We start from the raw sequence: 16,119 nt of genomic DNA, 5'->3' as shown, positions 1-16,119 counted from the left end.
ATTATGAATTATAACTTCTCAAATTTTAGTTATTCATAAAATATTTATTAAGGGCACAGTATATATAAGGCATTTAGAAAAGGCCAGGGATACAACACCAACAGCATATGGTTGCTATTATCATAGATGTATTTATTGGACAACATGTATGTGTCAATTATTTTACATTGAATTTAAGCCCTAGCCAGTTGCTCAGTGGATAGAGCTTTGGCCAGTGTATGTCCCGGGTTTGATTCCCATCGGTGTATATTGGAGAAGCGACCATCTCCTTCTCTACCCCTCCCTCTCCACCTTCTCTCCTTATTCCTTTCCTGCAGCCAGTGGCTCAATTGGTTTGAGCATTAGCCCTGGGCACTGAGGATGGCTTGGTTAGCTAGAGAACATCATCCTAAGGTGCTAAAAACCAGCTCAGTACTTGAGAATTGGGGTTGCCGGGTAGAACTTGGTAAGAGTGCATATGTGAGTCACCTCACTATCTCTCCTCATCTTACCTAAAAAATAAAGAAATACATACACAGATAAATTGAATTGAGTACTGTCAAAGAATATATGCATGTATCTTCACCTTACACATTAGCATTCAAGAGCTCAGATAATTTGTAAGATTTGTCCAAAGGTCCAGTGCTAAATTCACTCTCAGTTTAGAGCTTAAATCCAGGCCTATCCAAAGTCCACCCCATACACCTAGGCCATACTTATTAGCCTTTTTAGAGGACTCAGAGGAACTGGAATCTACAAATGATTTTTTCTTAACCAATTTACATCTAGAGTGTTTTCTAGAGGGTCTTGCTTCTCCTGGATGGAGTGTGATGCTGAAGACTCAAGTTTTGAAACTCTAAGGCTGCCAGCTTCAGTGGGGGCTACTCAGGCTTTAGTGCAGGCTCACCAGCTTGAGCACAGGGTCACCAGCTTGAGTGTGAGATCATAGGCATGACCCCATGGTTGCTGGCTCAAGTCCAAGGTATCCGGCTTGAGCAAGGGGTCACTCACTGTGCTGTAACCCCCCAGTCAGGGCACATATGGGAAAGCAATCGATGAACAACTAAGGAGCTTCAATGAAGAATTGATAGTTTACATCTCTCTCCCTTTCAGCCAGTCTGTCACTGTCTGTCCTTTCCTCCCTCTCTATCTCTCAGTAAAAAAAAAAAAGAAAAAAAATTGGCCATTTATGTCAAAAATATAATAAAGGTCACTTAACTGGACAGAAAGTCCATTTCTTTAATATAACACTTTCTCTTTTCTGTCTTTGTTATGGACCATAAATGGCAAAAAGCCATTGTAGATTCGAGGCTTAGCAAAAGGCTAAGTTCTCCCCACTCCATCTTCATATGTGGCTACGATGCTGAGTATTTCAACCCACTCTATTTGCTTTTTGGGTTGCTGGAAGCAATATACATGCCCTTCCTCTGACTTTTTGTTTGCTTCAGATGTTGGTAGATATCACTAATGTATCCTGTTTTTGCCTTGGGAGAGTTCTTGTCTTAGCCTTGGATGTGCAACTTTGTATCAAGGTCCTTGATTTGCATATGGCTATATAATAAAGTGAACTGGGGCTATGGGACACCAGGATACTGCCAGGCATGTTGAAGAGCTCTCCCGGTCCTATCGTTTTTGTTTTGATAAGTGTGTTTTCTTAATTCTGCACCTTTATTAGGAGCTGCACTAGTCCGCGGCAAGTGGCGCCCAAACAATAGACTTGAGTATGAGTCCAAGGAAACTAAAACTGAAGGAAGGTGATGAAACTCCCCAAGTGAAGTGCGTACAGTGAGTAACAAAAGTTTTTGGGGAAAGTGTAGTCAGGAGTAAAATATTATGGAACAGATAGGGTCAAAAATAAGGGACCTTTATGTAGAAATGTTTCTGTATGAAGACAAATCGTTGTCTGAAGATTATCAGGGTGAGCTGGAAACAGAGGGATGTGAATATAAGGATAACTTGGGAGTCTGAGGATGACAGGAGAGATAAAAAATACATGGCTATGGCTGCCTTAACCGCGGGGCCTTTGCTGCCCTCAGCTCCTTTCTACATTCAACCCTCTGCTCCTCTGTACCCTTATCTGGCTGATTCTGGAGTCTATAGCTCAAAATCTGGAAAATCCCCTCTCCAGCAATCTATAGACCAGGCTCAAAATATAGGGGAAACAATAGATGGCTTTACCCATTTTCCTGTTGTAGAAAGACAGGATAGTACAGGGAGACTAGTGCAAGAACATGAACCTGTACCTTTTAGAACTCTGAAAGAGCTTAAACTTACTTGTGTTCAGTGTAGGCCTACTGCCCCTTTTTCACTTGGTTTATTAGATACTATTAGTGCAAAGACTCTTCCTTCAAATGGCTGGAAGGCGATTGCTTGTGCTTGTCTCTCCAGGGGTAAATATTTGCTGTGGAAGTTGGACTTTCTTGAGAATGAAAAGGAGACTCAGGTATTAGGAAGATTGCAGGTTTTACTGTCATGGTCTGATTTTCTTTAATGTTTTGACTGCGGTCTTCTGAACTATCATTTTGTTTCTTTCTTGTTCTTTGCCTGGAGGTTGAGGCAGGGGATCTATGTTGGATCTGACTATAGAAAATATCCCAGCAGCTGCTGAGAGCAAATTTTCTTGGACAGATTTTGTTTAGTCATATCCTTCAGTCCCTCTGTCTGAAAATGCCCTAATTCAGGCAGGCATCTTTCTAATCTCAATATGCTCTGAAATCCTGTGTTTCTTTCTGGTTTGTCTGGTTCATCTAATTCTTGTCTCTGTTAAGACTTTGTTTAATGTTGTCTAAAATGTATCTGTTTTTAAGGCCTGAATTAAGTTTTTTTGCATGCAAAAATTGGAAATGCTGGCTCTGATATTTAGAAAAAATAAAATGTTTTTAGAACTTGTAAGGAGCACTCATTTAAATTTAAATAGAATAGAATGTAGATCCTTAAGACTTACTGATTTGGTTAGTGCATTGTGAGGTATGTTCCGAGTTAGGAGCCAAATAGCAATTTAAATATTAGGATTAGTCAAAGTTATATGTTATACTTGTGTTTTTTGTATGTAAATTGTATTGTTATATGTAAGGTTATCTCAGTTAGGCAAAACAAAGGAATTGAGCAAAATTAAGCAGGGCCCTAATAAGTAATTTCAGGTATTTGTCTCACATCTAATTCAGGCAGTTAGAAGAATAGTATAAAGATGCTAATTCTGCTTCTCAGGCCACGTCCTGCAAAAGGGCCCCAAGAAAATTAGTGATTTGGCTCCTCTGATTTTTCAAATTGATTAAAAAAAAAATAGGTCAGGAACGCCCTGAAATGGAACTAACAATACAAGGGTGTAAATTTAAAAGACTTTTAGATACTGGAGCTGATATATCTGTTATTGCTAAGCCACATTGGCCTCCTTCCTGGCCAACTCATGCAGCAGCCACAGAATTACAAGGTATAGGGCAGAGTAAATCCCCTCAACAAAGTTCTGGGAAGATTAAGAAGGTCATTCTGGATTTTTTTAGCCTTATGTGCTCCCTGGATTACCAGTTAATTTGTGGGGTAGAGATGTTTTGAAAAATATGGGAGCATTACTTGTCAGTCCTAATAATTTAGTCAGCACTCAAATGCTTGATCAGGAATTTTTGCCCCCTAAGGGACTAGGGAAATAACAGCAGGGAATTCTCACCCCCATAGAAGTGGCACCCAATACCAGAAGGTGTGGATTAGGATAACAAAATTTAGCATAGGGGCCTTGGTAGCTCCAGCTACCTCAGTAAGGCATTGTGCAGACCCAATTACTTGGAAATCAGATAATCCTGTATAGGTAGACCAATGGCCCCTTTCTCAGGAGAAACTTAGGAGAGCTGCTCAATTGGTACAAGAGCAGTTACAGCTTGGGTACATCGAACCATCCAATAGTCCATGGAATGTCCCTACTTTTGTCATTAAAAAGAAATCAGGAACCTGGAGACTATTACAAGATTTGAGAGAAATAAATAAGACTGAAAGTTATGGGTCCTCTCCAGCTAGACTCCCTTCTCCTGCTGCCATTCCATGGAATTTTCACCTTGTAATTATTGACTTGAAGGATTGCTTTTTTACTATTCCTTTAAACCTGCATGATTGCAAGTGTTTATTTTTTATTTTTTATTTTTTATATTTTTACTTCCTCTAGATAGTCAAGTTCGACCGTCTTCTCAGCGCTTCGCCAGGGCCGTGGGCCGACCCCAGCAGGGCCGATCCGAGGGCCTCACTAAACCATCCAATTGGTAGTAGCGACGGGCGGTGTGTACAAAGGGCAGGGACTTAATCAACGCAAGCTTATGACCCGCACTTACTGGGAATTCCTAGTTCATGGGGAATAATTGCAATCCCCGATCCCCATCACGAATGGGGTTCAATGGGTTACCCGCGCCTGCTGGCATAGGGTAGGCACACGCTGAGCCAGTCAGTGTAGCACGCGTGCAGCCTCGGACATCTAAGGGCATCACAGACCTGTTATTGCTCAATCTCGAGTGGCTGAACGCCACTTGTCCCTCTAAGAAGTTGGGGAATGCCGACCACTCGGGGGCCATGTAAATACCCTTAGTGTTTGATTCCACAAATTTCAGAGAATGAACAGAAAATCCCAGTATCCTAACATTCTCTGAGTGAAGAAAATCAATTTTAATGTATGATGACTTAAAATCCTAGTGCCAGGCCTGAAGGCAACAGGAGGAACAGTCATCAATGATTGCAAGTGTTTTGCATTCAGTGTTCCTTCATTTAATTTCTAGGCTCCAATGGAGCAATACCAGTGGAGAGTTTTCCTCCAGGTATGGCCAACAGTCCTCCTACCTTGTGCCAAAAATACATTTCTCAAGCTATCTCTTCAGTTTGAAGGCAGTACCCTAAGGTGTACATAATTCATTATATGGATAATATTCTTATCACTCATCCAGATAAAGACACTGTGTTGATCATTTTGCAACAACTACAATATTCTTTGAAAGAATCAGGACTTTATATAGCTCCTAAAAAAGTACAGCAATCTTTACCTTTTTCTTATTTAGGACACATTGTTGAGGGACAACAAATTCGTCCACAGAAAATAGAAATCAGGACAGATCATTTGCAAACTTTAAATGATCTCCAGAAACTGTTAGGAGACATTAACTGGCTTAGACCTTTCTTGAAATTAACTACTGGGGAACTGAAACCACTTTTTGATATTCTTAGAGGCTCGGCTAAACCAGCTTCTGCTCGGATACTTACAGCTGTGGGACAACAAGCTTTAAAGCTTGTAAAAAAGCCTTGCAACAAGCACAACTAAAATGCATAAATCCTGAAGAATCAATTGACTTACTAATTTGTCCCTCAAGTTACACTCCAACGGGACTACTGTGGCAAGTTTCAGGTCCTACTGAATAGATTCATTTGGCTGTTACTTCTAAAAAAGTTTTATCTTCGTATCTTGACCTTGTCACCTCCTTGATTATCAAGGGGTGTAGGCGACTCTTACAGCTTATAGGTTTTGAGCCTCAAATTATTGTTGTTTTTTTTTCAAAGGATCAACAACAATGGCTCTGGGAAACTTCCACTAAATGGCAAATTGTTTTTACAAATTTTAGAGGCCAAATTGATTCTCACTACCCAGCTGATAAAATAGTTCAATTTTCATTAATTTCTACATTTGTATTTCCTAAGGCAATTGCTAATGAGCCCGTTCCTGAAGCACCTACAGTCTTTACTGATGGGTCTAGCTCAGGAATAGCAGGCTTAAAATCGATGGACAAATTTATACTAAAATAATTTGCCTTGAAATCAGCTCAAAGACTAGAATTACATGCCATTATCATGGCTTTTCAGCATTTGCCATATTCCTTCCTCCTTTAATCTGTATACAGACAGCAAGTATTTACTTATGGTTGTTTCCACTATAGAGACTGCTGTCTTAGGGACAACTGCTGATGAATTATTTCAGCAGTTTCTCCTTCTTCAAAGACCTGTACATCAACATAGAGCTCAATGTTTTATAGGACATATGTGAGCTCACTCCATGCTCCCTGGAGCACAAGGAAATGCCCTTGTTGATCAAGCTACCCAAAATAAAATTATTTGGAGCAACCATGACAGATCAAGCAATTCAGTCTCATACTATTCATCACCAGAACGCTGCAGCCCTACATAAACAGTTTTAGCTTTCTCAGAAAGCAGCACAGCAGATTGGTAAATCCTGTCCAAGGTGTTTTATACTACAATCTGTCCCTTCATTTGGAGTTAACCCTTAAGGACTCTTACCAGGACAATTTTGGCAAATGGATGTTACTCATATACCTTCATTTGGCAAACAGTCCTATGTCCATGTTATAGTGGATACTTATTCTGGATTTATGGTAGCCTCTGCTAGGACAGGAGAGGCTGCTAAGCATGTTATATAGCTCATTGTATGCATTTTTTACTATTGGACTTCTTGATGTGATTAAAACTGACAATGTTCCTACATATGTAACAAAAGCATTTACTGTATTTTGTCAAATCTTTTGAATTACGGGTATTTCTTACAATCTTTAAAGTCAAGGTATTATTAAAGTGTTCCCAGCAAATATTTAAGGTCAATTTTAAAAATATAAAAGGGAAAGTCATATCCTGGAATTCCTGCAAATCTACCTTACCTTTTAAAAAAATTTTCTTTTGAATGTTGAACAGGAGACACCAAATCCTTTTCTCCTGCAAACTTCTACTCTTTTATTTGATCCAGCTAATAACACTGTTTTGTCTTTTTCCAAGTAGCTCCAGATATACAGAAAAGGTTTATATAGGCAGATGGGGATCCTCAAACCCCTTGGCAAGATCTTCTGAGCATGGCTTTTAAGGTACCAAGAGGCATAAAAAGCCTGAAAGAGATCAGGTGAAATACTAGCTCTTGGGATACACCCTCAAAAGGTTCCAATTCCCCAATGGCATCTCATAGGACTCCATCAGTGCCCTGCTTCAATAGTGGAAAGGATGGTCATTTAAGCCAAAGCCTGCCAGGCTTACATGCCTTTGCCGTGAAGAAGAAGGGACACTGGAAGGTAGGCTTCCCCCTCGCTCCTCTAAGGGAGGGCTCAGTCTCTTCCAGCCCTGTTCCAGCCACCTGTGACCTAACTTTGCCCAGAATGCTGGGCTTTGCCACTGAAGGCTGAAGGTGCCCAGGGCCATCAGCCCCATCTACAACACTGTGGATGAGCCTAGGGTATTTCTTCCAAGTAGCCGGTAGACTGGTCTCATTTACACAAGGGCCACTTAACTATGTCTTGCCTGAATATTCGGGTTTTTTATTCTTCCCTCGAAGATCTCTGTAGTGGGTGTTGAGAGCCCTATTTTCTGCTGCTTTGTTTAATATATAGTTTTCCTTTATTTCTCCTGCCTCAATGCCCCATTCATATTTTATGTTGGGACCTACTCCTAATTTAGAGCTCCTTTTTTCCTTTTTTGCCAACTTACAAATTTACCTCTGCCACCCAGCTTAGTGTATTCCAAGGTTCTCCTCACCACCCCATGGCTGTAAAGCTCCAGTATAAGGCCCCCTGGGTTCATCTTTCCAGTTTAAAGAAAACGGAAGCTCCATCTTCATGTGTGCTGCGGATGGCTTTTCCAGTCTACTTGGGTCATCACCAGCTAGAAGCAGCGGTCATTGGGACTTTGACACTAGCTGCAGAGTGTACAAGTGTGACAGCAATTCCAGTGCCATGTGGACATCTCCTGGATGTGTTTCCTGGACTCTTGCTCCTGTGACAGCTTTTGATGGACTGAACTGGGGTTCGGCTGCATTTGTGGAAATTTATAATGGTTTTGGTGCTAACTTGGACTTGGTGAACATGTTAAGGACACTACTCTTTTATGGATTCTTGTTGTATTGACCAAGAGTTTGCTTAAAGGCTTTAATCACTGTTAATGTTTTAGAATATTTGGGTATCTTGTTAGTATTGGCTATACTAATTTTGTGTTTGTTCTGTATTTTTTCAGTCTGCCTCCAAATTATAATCTGGGAAACTAAGAAATCAGATGAGTGGAAATCTCAGCACACAAATTAAAAATAAAAAAGAAAAGGGGAATATGTTGTGGACCGTAAATGGCAAAAAGCCATTGTATATTCGAGGCTTAGCACAGGGCTGAGTTCTCCCCTCTCCATCTCCATATTTGGCTGTGATGATGAGTATTTGCCCCCATTCTACTTGTTTGCTTGGGTTGCTGGAAGCAATATACATGCCCTTCCTCTGACTTTTTATTTGTTTCAGATGTTGGTAGATTTCACTAATGTATTCTGTTTTTGCCTTGGGAGAATTCCTGTCTTAGCCTTGGATGTGCAACTTTGTATCAAGGTCCTTGATTTGCACATGGCTATATAATAAAGCAAACTGGGGCTATGGGGCACTCAGATACTGCCAGGCATGTTGAAGAGTCCTCCCAGTCCCATCATTTTTGTTTTGATAAGTGTGTTTCCTTCATTCCTCACCGTTATTAGGAGCCACACTGGTTCATGGCATGTCTTTTTTAAAAATTTGCCTGACTTGCAGTGGCACAGTAGATAAAGCAGTGACCTGGACACTGAAGTCACCAGTTTGTAACCCCAGGCTTGCCTTGTCAAGGCACATCCAAAAAGCAACTACTATAAGTTGATGCTTTCTGCTCCTGTCTGCCTCCACCTTCTATCTCTCTCTCTCTCTCTCTCACTCCTCTAAAATCAATAAAAATTTTAATTTATTAAATTTTTTATTGATTTTAGAGAGATAGGAGGGAAGAGAGTGAGAATCATTGATTTGCTGTTCCATTCATTTATGCATTTAGTGGTTGATTATTCTTTTTTTTTTTTTTAACTAGAGAGACAGACAGGAAAGGAGAAGGGTGAGAAGCATCAACTTATAGCTGCAGTACCTTAGTTGTTTGTTGATTGCATTCTCAGACGTGCCTTGACCAGGGACTCCAGCTCAGTCAGTGACCTCTTGCTCAAACCAGCAACCTTGGGCTCATGCCAGCAACCTTGTGCATCAAGCCAGTGACTATGTGGTCACGTCTATGATTTCACACTCAAGCCAGTGTCTCCACACTCAAGCCTGTGAACCCCCTCAAGCCTGCAACCTTGGGGTTTGGAACCTGAGTCCTCATTGTCCCAGGTTGATGCTCTATCCTCTGTGCTACCACCTGGACAGGCTTCAATGGTTGATTCTTATATGGGCCCTGACTGTACATCAAACACGCAACTTAGGTATATGGGGATGACTCTCTAATGAATTATGCAACTTGGCCAGGGCTCCTTTCTGTCTTCTTGTTTCAGAGTGGCCTTGTCCAGTCTAATGGTACAGTGACCACCTTGCCTCCTTTTCTTCTTATCCTTTCACCTTTACACATTTAACCATCCTTGCCCTTCCTTAATCATCAGAGTCTGGTCAGCACCAAACAGTCTTGGGAACACAGCCTCAGGTCTGTGGACCACAGAAACCATTTGGTTCAAGTTAGAGATCACATCTGGATTTCAGCTGGTTTCAGTGCTAGACCCATGAAAGCAGAAGGACCTTACTGACCACATCCTCATGAAACCAGACACACTGAAGAGATGGCTGACACAGGGCCTGATACAATGGTCCCTACCCTGGTCCACAACCCTAGCTGCCTTAATTGTCAGGAGTCGATCAATGACTGCTGGCTGACAAGGTCACAGCAGAGAAGATCCACAACTGCTGGCTGACAAGGTCACAGCAGGAGAAGACCCACAACCGCTGGCTGACAAGGTCACAGCAGAAGAAGATCAAAAACTGCTGATTGACAAAGTCACCGCAGTGAAGACCAATAGCTGCGGGGTGACAAAGTCACCACAAAGGAAAGGCACAATACTTCCCCCTTTGACCTTTTGAATTAATCTGGCCTTCTATCCCCCCCTTTTCTGGGTGTGTGCTATTATTTATGGCACAGGGATAATAGTACCGTGCTTTCCCTGTAGATTCGTAGTAATTTCTTTGGAAATGAGACAGAAGGTGTAAGTTCCACAGAAAGCCTGTAAGCCCCTTGAACTGGGCTCATAAACATAAGAGGCTGGCTATGATATCCCTCGTAAATGGTTAAGTTTGTAGGAGAATTTCTTCTTATTAATTATGTTAGAAAGAATAAAGTTAGAACTTAACTAGTGTATGAATATAGTAAATAAATAAAATTTGACCAGACAATAAAATCTTAGGTAAGGTGTAGTGGAATAACCCATTGCATGGCCTTGGATGGGAACACAGACAATAAGAAAAGAATGTTTTGTTAAGAGACTTGTTTTGTGACTGAAGGCAGTTGCTGGGCTTTTCTCAGTAAAACATTCTCATGAGATTTTTGTATTTTCCAAAAATAAGGAGAGGAATGTGGTGGGATCCATAGCAGCCATAGCAATTAATGCCTTCTGATATTATGTTGCTACTAAGCTATCTTGCAGGTGCACTCTATGTATTTTTAAGCAAAAGTTACTCTTGATGTTATGCCAATTTCTTAATAAGCAAGCCTTTTGAAGTCTTGTGAGAAAAATTAGGACACTGCATGAACTCAAAGCCATTTGCCTGAGCAAGCGGTGGTCCTTTGCTAGTCCTTGATGATTTCATCTGCTAATCTCTCTCTGCGCCCTTGACTCACAACAACAGTAAAGTAGAATTATTAATTAGTACTAATCTTTTAGAAGTTTGTACTGATATTGTTATTGCTATTCAAGTTATTGTATATCTGTACTTTGAATGACTTACCACCTGATTTGTAGCTTATAGATATGAATTAACTGTTATCTGGAAATATGTAACCATAGTGAAACAAAATATCATGTGATTGTAACTTAGTGTGTGTGCATAAAAAGAAAGCTAGACCAGCATTTGGCAAAGATGCCTGGCAGTAAATGCTAACGAGAGAATAAAGAGAAAATAAAGAATTCGGCTCTCTCACTCGACTTGCGCCGACCCTGTCTCTTCCTGTAGGACCCCTGGATTTCCCCCGGGGCTAGACCCCGGCACTTAATCACGATTAATCCTTTCCTGTCTGCAATGAGGCCAGGGCTGCCAGAAAGCGCTGTCCTGGAGCACTGCTCACCCGCCAGACCTTCCTCCTCCTTTTGTGATGACAAGTGCTCTGAATGAGTTATTTCTTACGTGGTTTTATACTTCTATACCATTCCTGCTCATGAACACATCTATAAATATGTGTAATTATTTACACATGGAAGCAGTGTAGCAAATCGCCCCTTACTGCACATTGCACTGTTTGCATCTCACTTGTTTGCTAAACGCAAGCTCTGTCCCCGGTTAGCTGTTTAGAGGCTGGGGACCTGACCCCAGGTGAGTTTCAAATGGGCAGAGCATGCCTGCAACCCCTCACCTCGCTGCCTCTGTGTCCATTCTTCATGCGAGTCCTCAGTGTCTTCCGCCGGGGATCTGGTGGCCTGTTGGCGGTGAACCATGAAAGCGGGGCTAGGGGCTCTGAGGCCTGGGGAGAAACAAAATCATGGTCCCCAAAGCAAAGCTCTTGAAAAAGTAGCCCCTTTGGCCTGACCTGTGGTGGCGCAGTGGATAAAGCGTCGACCTGGAAATGCTGAGGTCGCCGGTTCGAAACCCTGGGCTTGCCTGGTCAAGGCACATATGGGAGTTGATGCTTCCAGCTCCTCCCCCCTTCTCTCTCTCTCTCTCTCTCTCTCTCTATCTCTGTCTCTCCCTCTCTTCTCTAAAATGAATAAAAAAATAAATAAATAAATAAAAATAAAAAAAAAATTAAAAAAAAAAAAAAGAAAAAGTAGCCCCAACACTCGCTGCCCCCTGTGCTGCCCCACGGTCCCCGCCCGGTTCCTGCACCCCCATCCCCGCCCCGTCACCTTTGCGCAGCAGCGCGTCCTGGTTCCTCTCCACTTTGGGGCAGTGCGCCTTCTCCCAGTCGCCCATGGCGGCCACCCCTCCCAAGAGAAGTAGGCGTGGATGTCCCTAAAAATGTCCAGTGCCTGAGGGAAGACGCGGCCTCGTGACCCCTCCCACCAGCTGGCGGACCGCCCCTCGCCCTGATGGGTCCAGCTGCTCCCAGTCCAACCCCCCTCCCCGCCCCCCTCACCTGCGGCGCTGCCTCCGCCACCCTGCAGGCTCCCGTCCACGTCTCTGTTCCCGCCACCCCGCACGCCCAGCCCCTATGTGCCTAGGCGGGAGAGGACGCTGAAGCTGACTGCTTGGCCTTCCGGAGCGCATTTTTGCACGTGCGTGGGCGCTCACGGTTGGGTATCCCCGAGAGGGGACACAAGGGACCAGCTCCAGGGACGCAAGGACGGGCCAGGGCGGGGACTCCAGCCAAGCCAGAGGCCCCCTTGCTCAAAACAGCGACTTGGGCTTTAATCCACCTGCCTTTGGGCTCAACTAGTGACCATGGGGTCATGTCTATTATCCCGCGCTCAAGCCTGTGAGTCCGCGCTGAAGCCGGATGAGCTTATTACCTTTTCTCGTTGTTCAAGTGCTCTCTTGAGATCCTTTATTGTACTCTCAAGTTTATTGAACATTGTGATGACTGTTTGCCTTGAATTCTTTATCTGTCCAGTTACCCATGTTCATTTCATTAGAATATTTCTCTGGAGTTTTTTTCTTGTTCCTTCATTTGGGGTATATTCTTCTGTTTCCCCATTTTCTTTGTCGGTTTTTTGTTCCTTTGAATTGAATGGAATTAGTCATCTCGCCCAGTCTTGAACATGTTGTCTTTGTTACATTGTGTGTTGAATAATTTCAGCCTGAGGGTTGTCGGGTTGTCATTGGGGGGAGGTGCATGCAGTGCCTGTCCTGTCACCTGGCCTGAAGGAGTGGGTTCTGAATGGGCCGCCTGGGGCGTGTGAGCCTCCTTGCCCTTTTAATCTGGGCAGGGCTGCCTGGTGTAAAAGGGGCTGCGTGGCATGTGCTTTGCGTGTCCTGTTTTAATTATCTGTTGTCAGAGCACGGTCTGCGCTCGGTTACCTGATTGCTTTCTTGTATCTCACCCCCCATTAGATTCACCCTTTGTCCTGGTGGGGTAGCCTGGGTGCACACAAAGACTTAATTTGTTCATTCTTCACCTTCTTGGGGCTTGGCAGCCTGTGCACATGCACAGCATTGTCTCTCCTCACTCCACACTAGGCCACAAGGTTTTGCTTGCTTTGTGCTTTCTTTGGGTAGAGCTGCCCATCCAGTGCGAGCAGCATTGCCCCCCAATCTTTGCACTTTCTCTGATCAGGGAGTCCAGTGTGCAGACCATAGTCCATTTGCTGGCTCCCCATTTTCCTAGAGAGTTAATACCAGTAGTGACCCACTTTCTCTGGGTCAAATAGTCCTGCAGCTGGTACTGGAATGTTTTCCTAGCTCTGCACTCTCTCTAGGTGGGGGAGCCCCACATGCACAGGCAGCTCAGTGGGTGAAGTGTCACCCTGCCATACCTTCCTGCTGGGTTGATATCTGGGAAGAGGAGATCTCTTTATACAAGCTACGCTGCCCTCATAATTATGTTGTATTTAGCTCCACGTGTTATAAAGTACCACATCCCAGATTCTGAAAGGCACTGTACCTCACTTCATTGAGTTCACCTAGAGACACCCAGTCCATATAAATTTTAAAGAGTTTTGTTAAAGGCAGAGATTTATTAAATATGCCGGCCACATATGGCTGACACGGGGCAGCAGACCCAAATTGTGCAGTCCCCAAAAATAGTTCAGGGGCTGCTTGTATACCCATGATCACACAGGGATGGAGCAGAGCCTGACATCATGGCACAAGCTGAAAATATTTGTTTAGGGGTTATACAGAACATTAAGACTTTCAAGGTAATACAATCAATGATATTTACAATCTTTTAGGGTTCATCTTTCCTCACTAGCCTAGGGGTATTTTATTCTAAAGATTCCAGAAAGGGGGAGGAACTACAGTCAATGCAAGGTGGTATGTAAATTCTGCCTCCTATTGAAAGAGAAGAAGCTTCTTGGTAAACCTTTATTTTAGATTTAAAACTAAATGACCCATTGTTCTTGCCAGCCAGAAACTTTTACATTCTTCTCCCTCCCCTTCCCACAGGAAGGATGGGACAGGAAAGCCTATAGGAAAGCAATGCATGTTCTCAGCTATAGAACTGAGAAGATTTACATGTGAGGAAACAAAGACCCTGGGAGGTGTTCTGTGACCAAAGGAACCCAGCTTGTAAGTGGTGACCCAGGCTCAGGTAAATTCTGGATGCCCAGAGCTTAGGTGGTTTCTCAGTCTGGACTGCGGCCATGGCACAAGAAAAAGTGCATGTCAGGAAAGGGGCCACTTTGTGCTAAACAATTAGAGATAGTGTTTATGCCCCTGACTGTCAAGAGCAAAGGAAAGACTTCTGGTGTTGTCACCACAGCAGACAGATTCTTATTTTATTTTTTAATTACCTCAGGTTTTCTCTAGTATATGTTTCCCCTAAAAGACAATGGCTTGCTCTCTCCAGAGAGCTCAGTAGGTTAAAGCATCACACCCATACACTAATGTTATAGGTTTGATCCTGGGTCAGGGCACATACAGAAACAGATTGATGTTTCTGACTATCTGTCTCCCTCCCTTCCTCTAACATTAATAATTAAAATTAAAAAAGAAAAAAAATGATGATGGCTTTTTGTTGTTGTTGCAGCTTAAATTGTACAGAGGAATGAATTATTTTTTTCAAAATCTCACCCTGAGGGAAAAAAGCTGGTAAGGTTGTAAAGTACCATATTTCCCCATGTATAAGATGCCTATGTATAAGACACACCTTAATTTGGGGGCCCAAAATTTGAGAAAAAGATAACAAACGTGAATAAGCGGGAAATGCAAGAGTAAAAACTACAACCAATGTATAAGACGCACCCAGTTTTTAGACCTGAAATTTTTCAAAAACAGACGAGTCTTATACATGGGGAAGTACGGTATACAGTGTCCAGATGTCTCTGGGAACATTTCTTTATTTTACCTTCTCTGGATTTAATTTACTATCCTGGTTCTTAATATGGGTGAAAAAGCTGTGTACTTTAAGGTTTTTCCCTCTAAAATGTATTCGTCACTATATTATGCCATAGGTTTTCTTATGTAGTTTTTATTTCCATTAATTTTAAAGTATTTTGTAACTTGAATTGTAATTTTGAGGGGGGCTATTTAGGAGTGAATTTCTTAACTTAAAAATGTAAGGGTTTTCTAGTTAGTTTCTATTACTGATTTCTAGGTTAAGTGTAATGACAAGAAACATGCTTTATATCATTTCAAAGGTTTGAAGTTTGTTGAAACTTGCTTCAAAGAACATACAGGACTGTCTGTGGTCAATGTGTTCCAAGCGCGCTTCTCTGCTGCCACCTCTTGTGCATCTTGAGAATCACAGCTAGGTAAGGGTCAGCAGAAAGTTGTGTCCTCTGCTGCTGTCGGGTGTACTATCTGAAATGAAAAGCTGAGTGCATGTAACCAAAACTGTCAACTTCCTTCTGCACCACCGATGTGTCTGTTTCCATTTTTTCACTTTGAATTATTTTGCACACTTCTGTTTTAGGCATGGCCTGAGACGGAAACTGCGAGAGGCCAGAGGCAGACGGCATGGGGCAGGGATGGCGCGATGCAGTGACGGTGGGGGGCGGGGACTATGGGGGGGGCAGCGAGGCGTGCGGACGGCCTGAGGGGCAGATACCTTGGAGCTGCGCACACAGCGTAATGTGGCTCCCCGCAGGAAGCAAGGCGCAGGGCGTGGCTGCGAGGGGCAGGGATGGCGTGGGGCGGGGCGCGGGGTGGGACTTGCAGATCTATCCTCAGGACACGGCACAGAATAACCACGCCCACTTTTCTCCACCCTCGTTCTTCCCTCGGAAAGTGCTGTTTTCTCTGTTTCTGTGAGTTTTGTCATTTGAAGAACGATCCTCTCAAAGTGGCTTTATCACAGCATAATTCTTCAGTCATTCAAATTGTTGAAAGTATCAAGACTTTGTTCCTTTTTATTTCTGAGTAGAGTTCCAGAGCGTGGGTGGACCACTGCTGAACCCCTCACCAACTGAAAAATATCTGAGTTGCTTCTAGTGTCTGGCTGAGAAAAATAAAGGTGCTGTAACAGTTGTGTTTTGTTGTGTCCAAGTGTTAGTGCGGCTATAACGTTGCTATGGGGGGGGGATGCTTAAGCATGCAATCCGTTAATCCCTGGGCGTGTGGT

The 16,119-nt window shown here is 43.0% G+C and overlaps 1 non-coding gene and 1 pseudogene across 1 annotated transcript; one reads left to right on the top strand and one right to left on the bottom strand.

Annotated features, from left to right (window-relative positions):
• LOC136386857 (histone-lysine N-methyltransferase PRDM9-like) overlaps nucleotides 1-16,119 on the top strand; it is a 962,510-nt pseudogene that overhangs the window by 49,449 nt on the left and 896,942 nt on the right.
• Nucleotides 4,544-4,686, bottom strand: LOC136386859 (small nucleolar RNA SNORA79). Its single transcript, XR_010748036.1, has one exon. It is a non-coding gene; the product is annotated as a small nucleolar RNA SNORA79 (small nucleolar RNA).

Source organism: Saccopteryx leptura, unplaced genomic scaffold (assembly GCF_036850995.1).
Source record: "Saccopteryx leptura isolate mSacLep1 unplaced genomic scaffold, mSacLep1_pri_phased_curated manual_scaffold_17, whole genome shotgun sequence".
Classification (NCBI taxonomy): domain Eukaryota; kingdom Metazoa; phylum Chordata; class Mammalia; order Chiroptera; family Emballonuridae; genus Saccopteryx; species Saccopteryx leptura.
The sequence above is the reverse complement of the archived record's forward strand: the minus strand, read 5'-3'. Positions and strand labels throughout refer to the sequence as shown.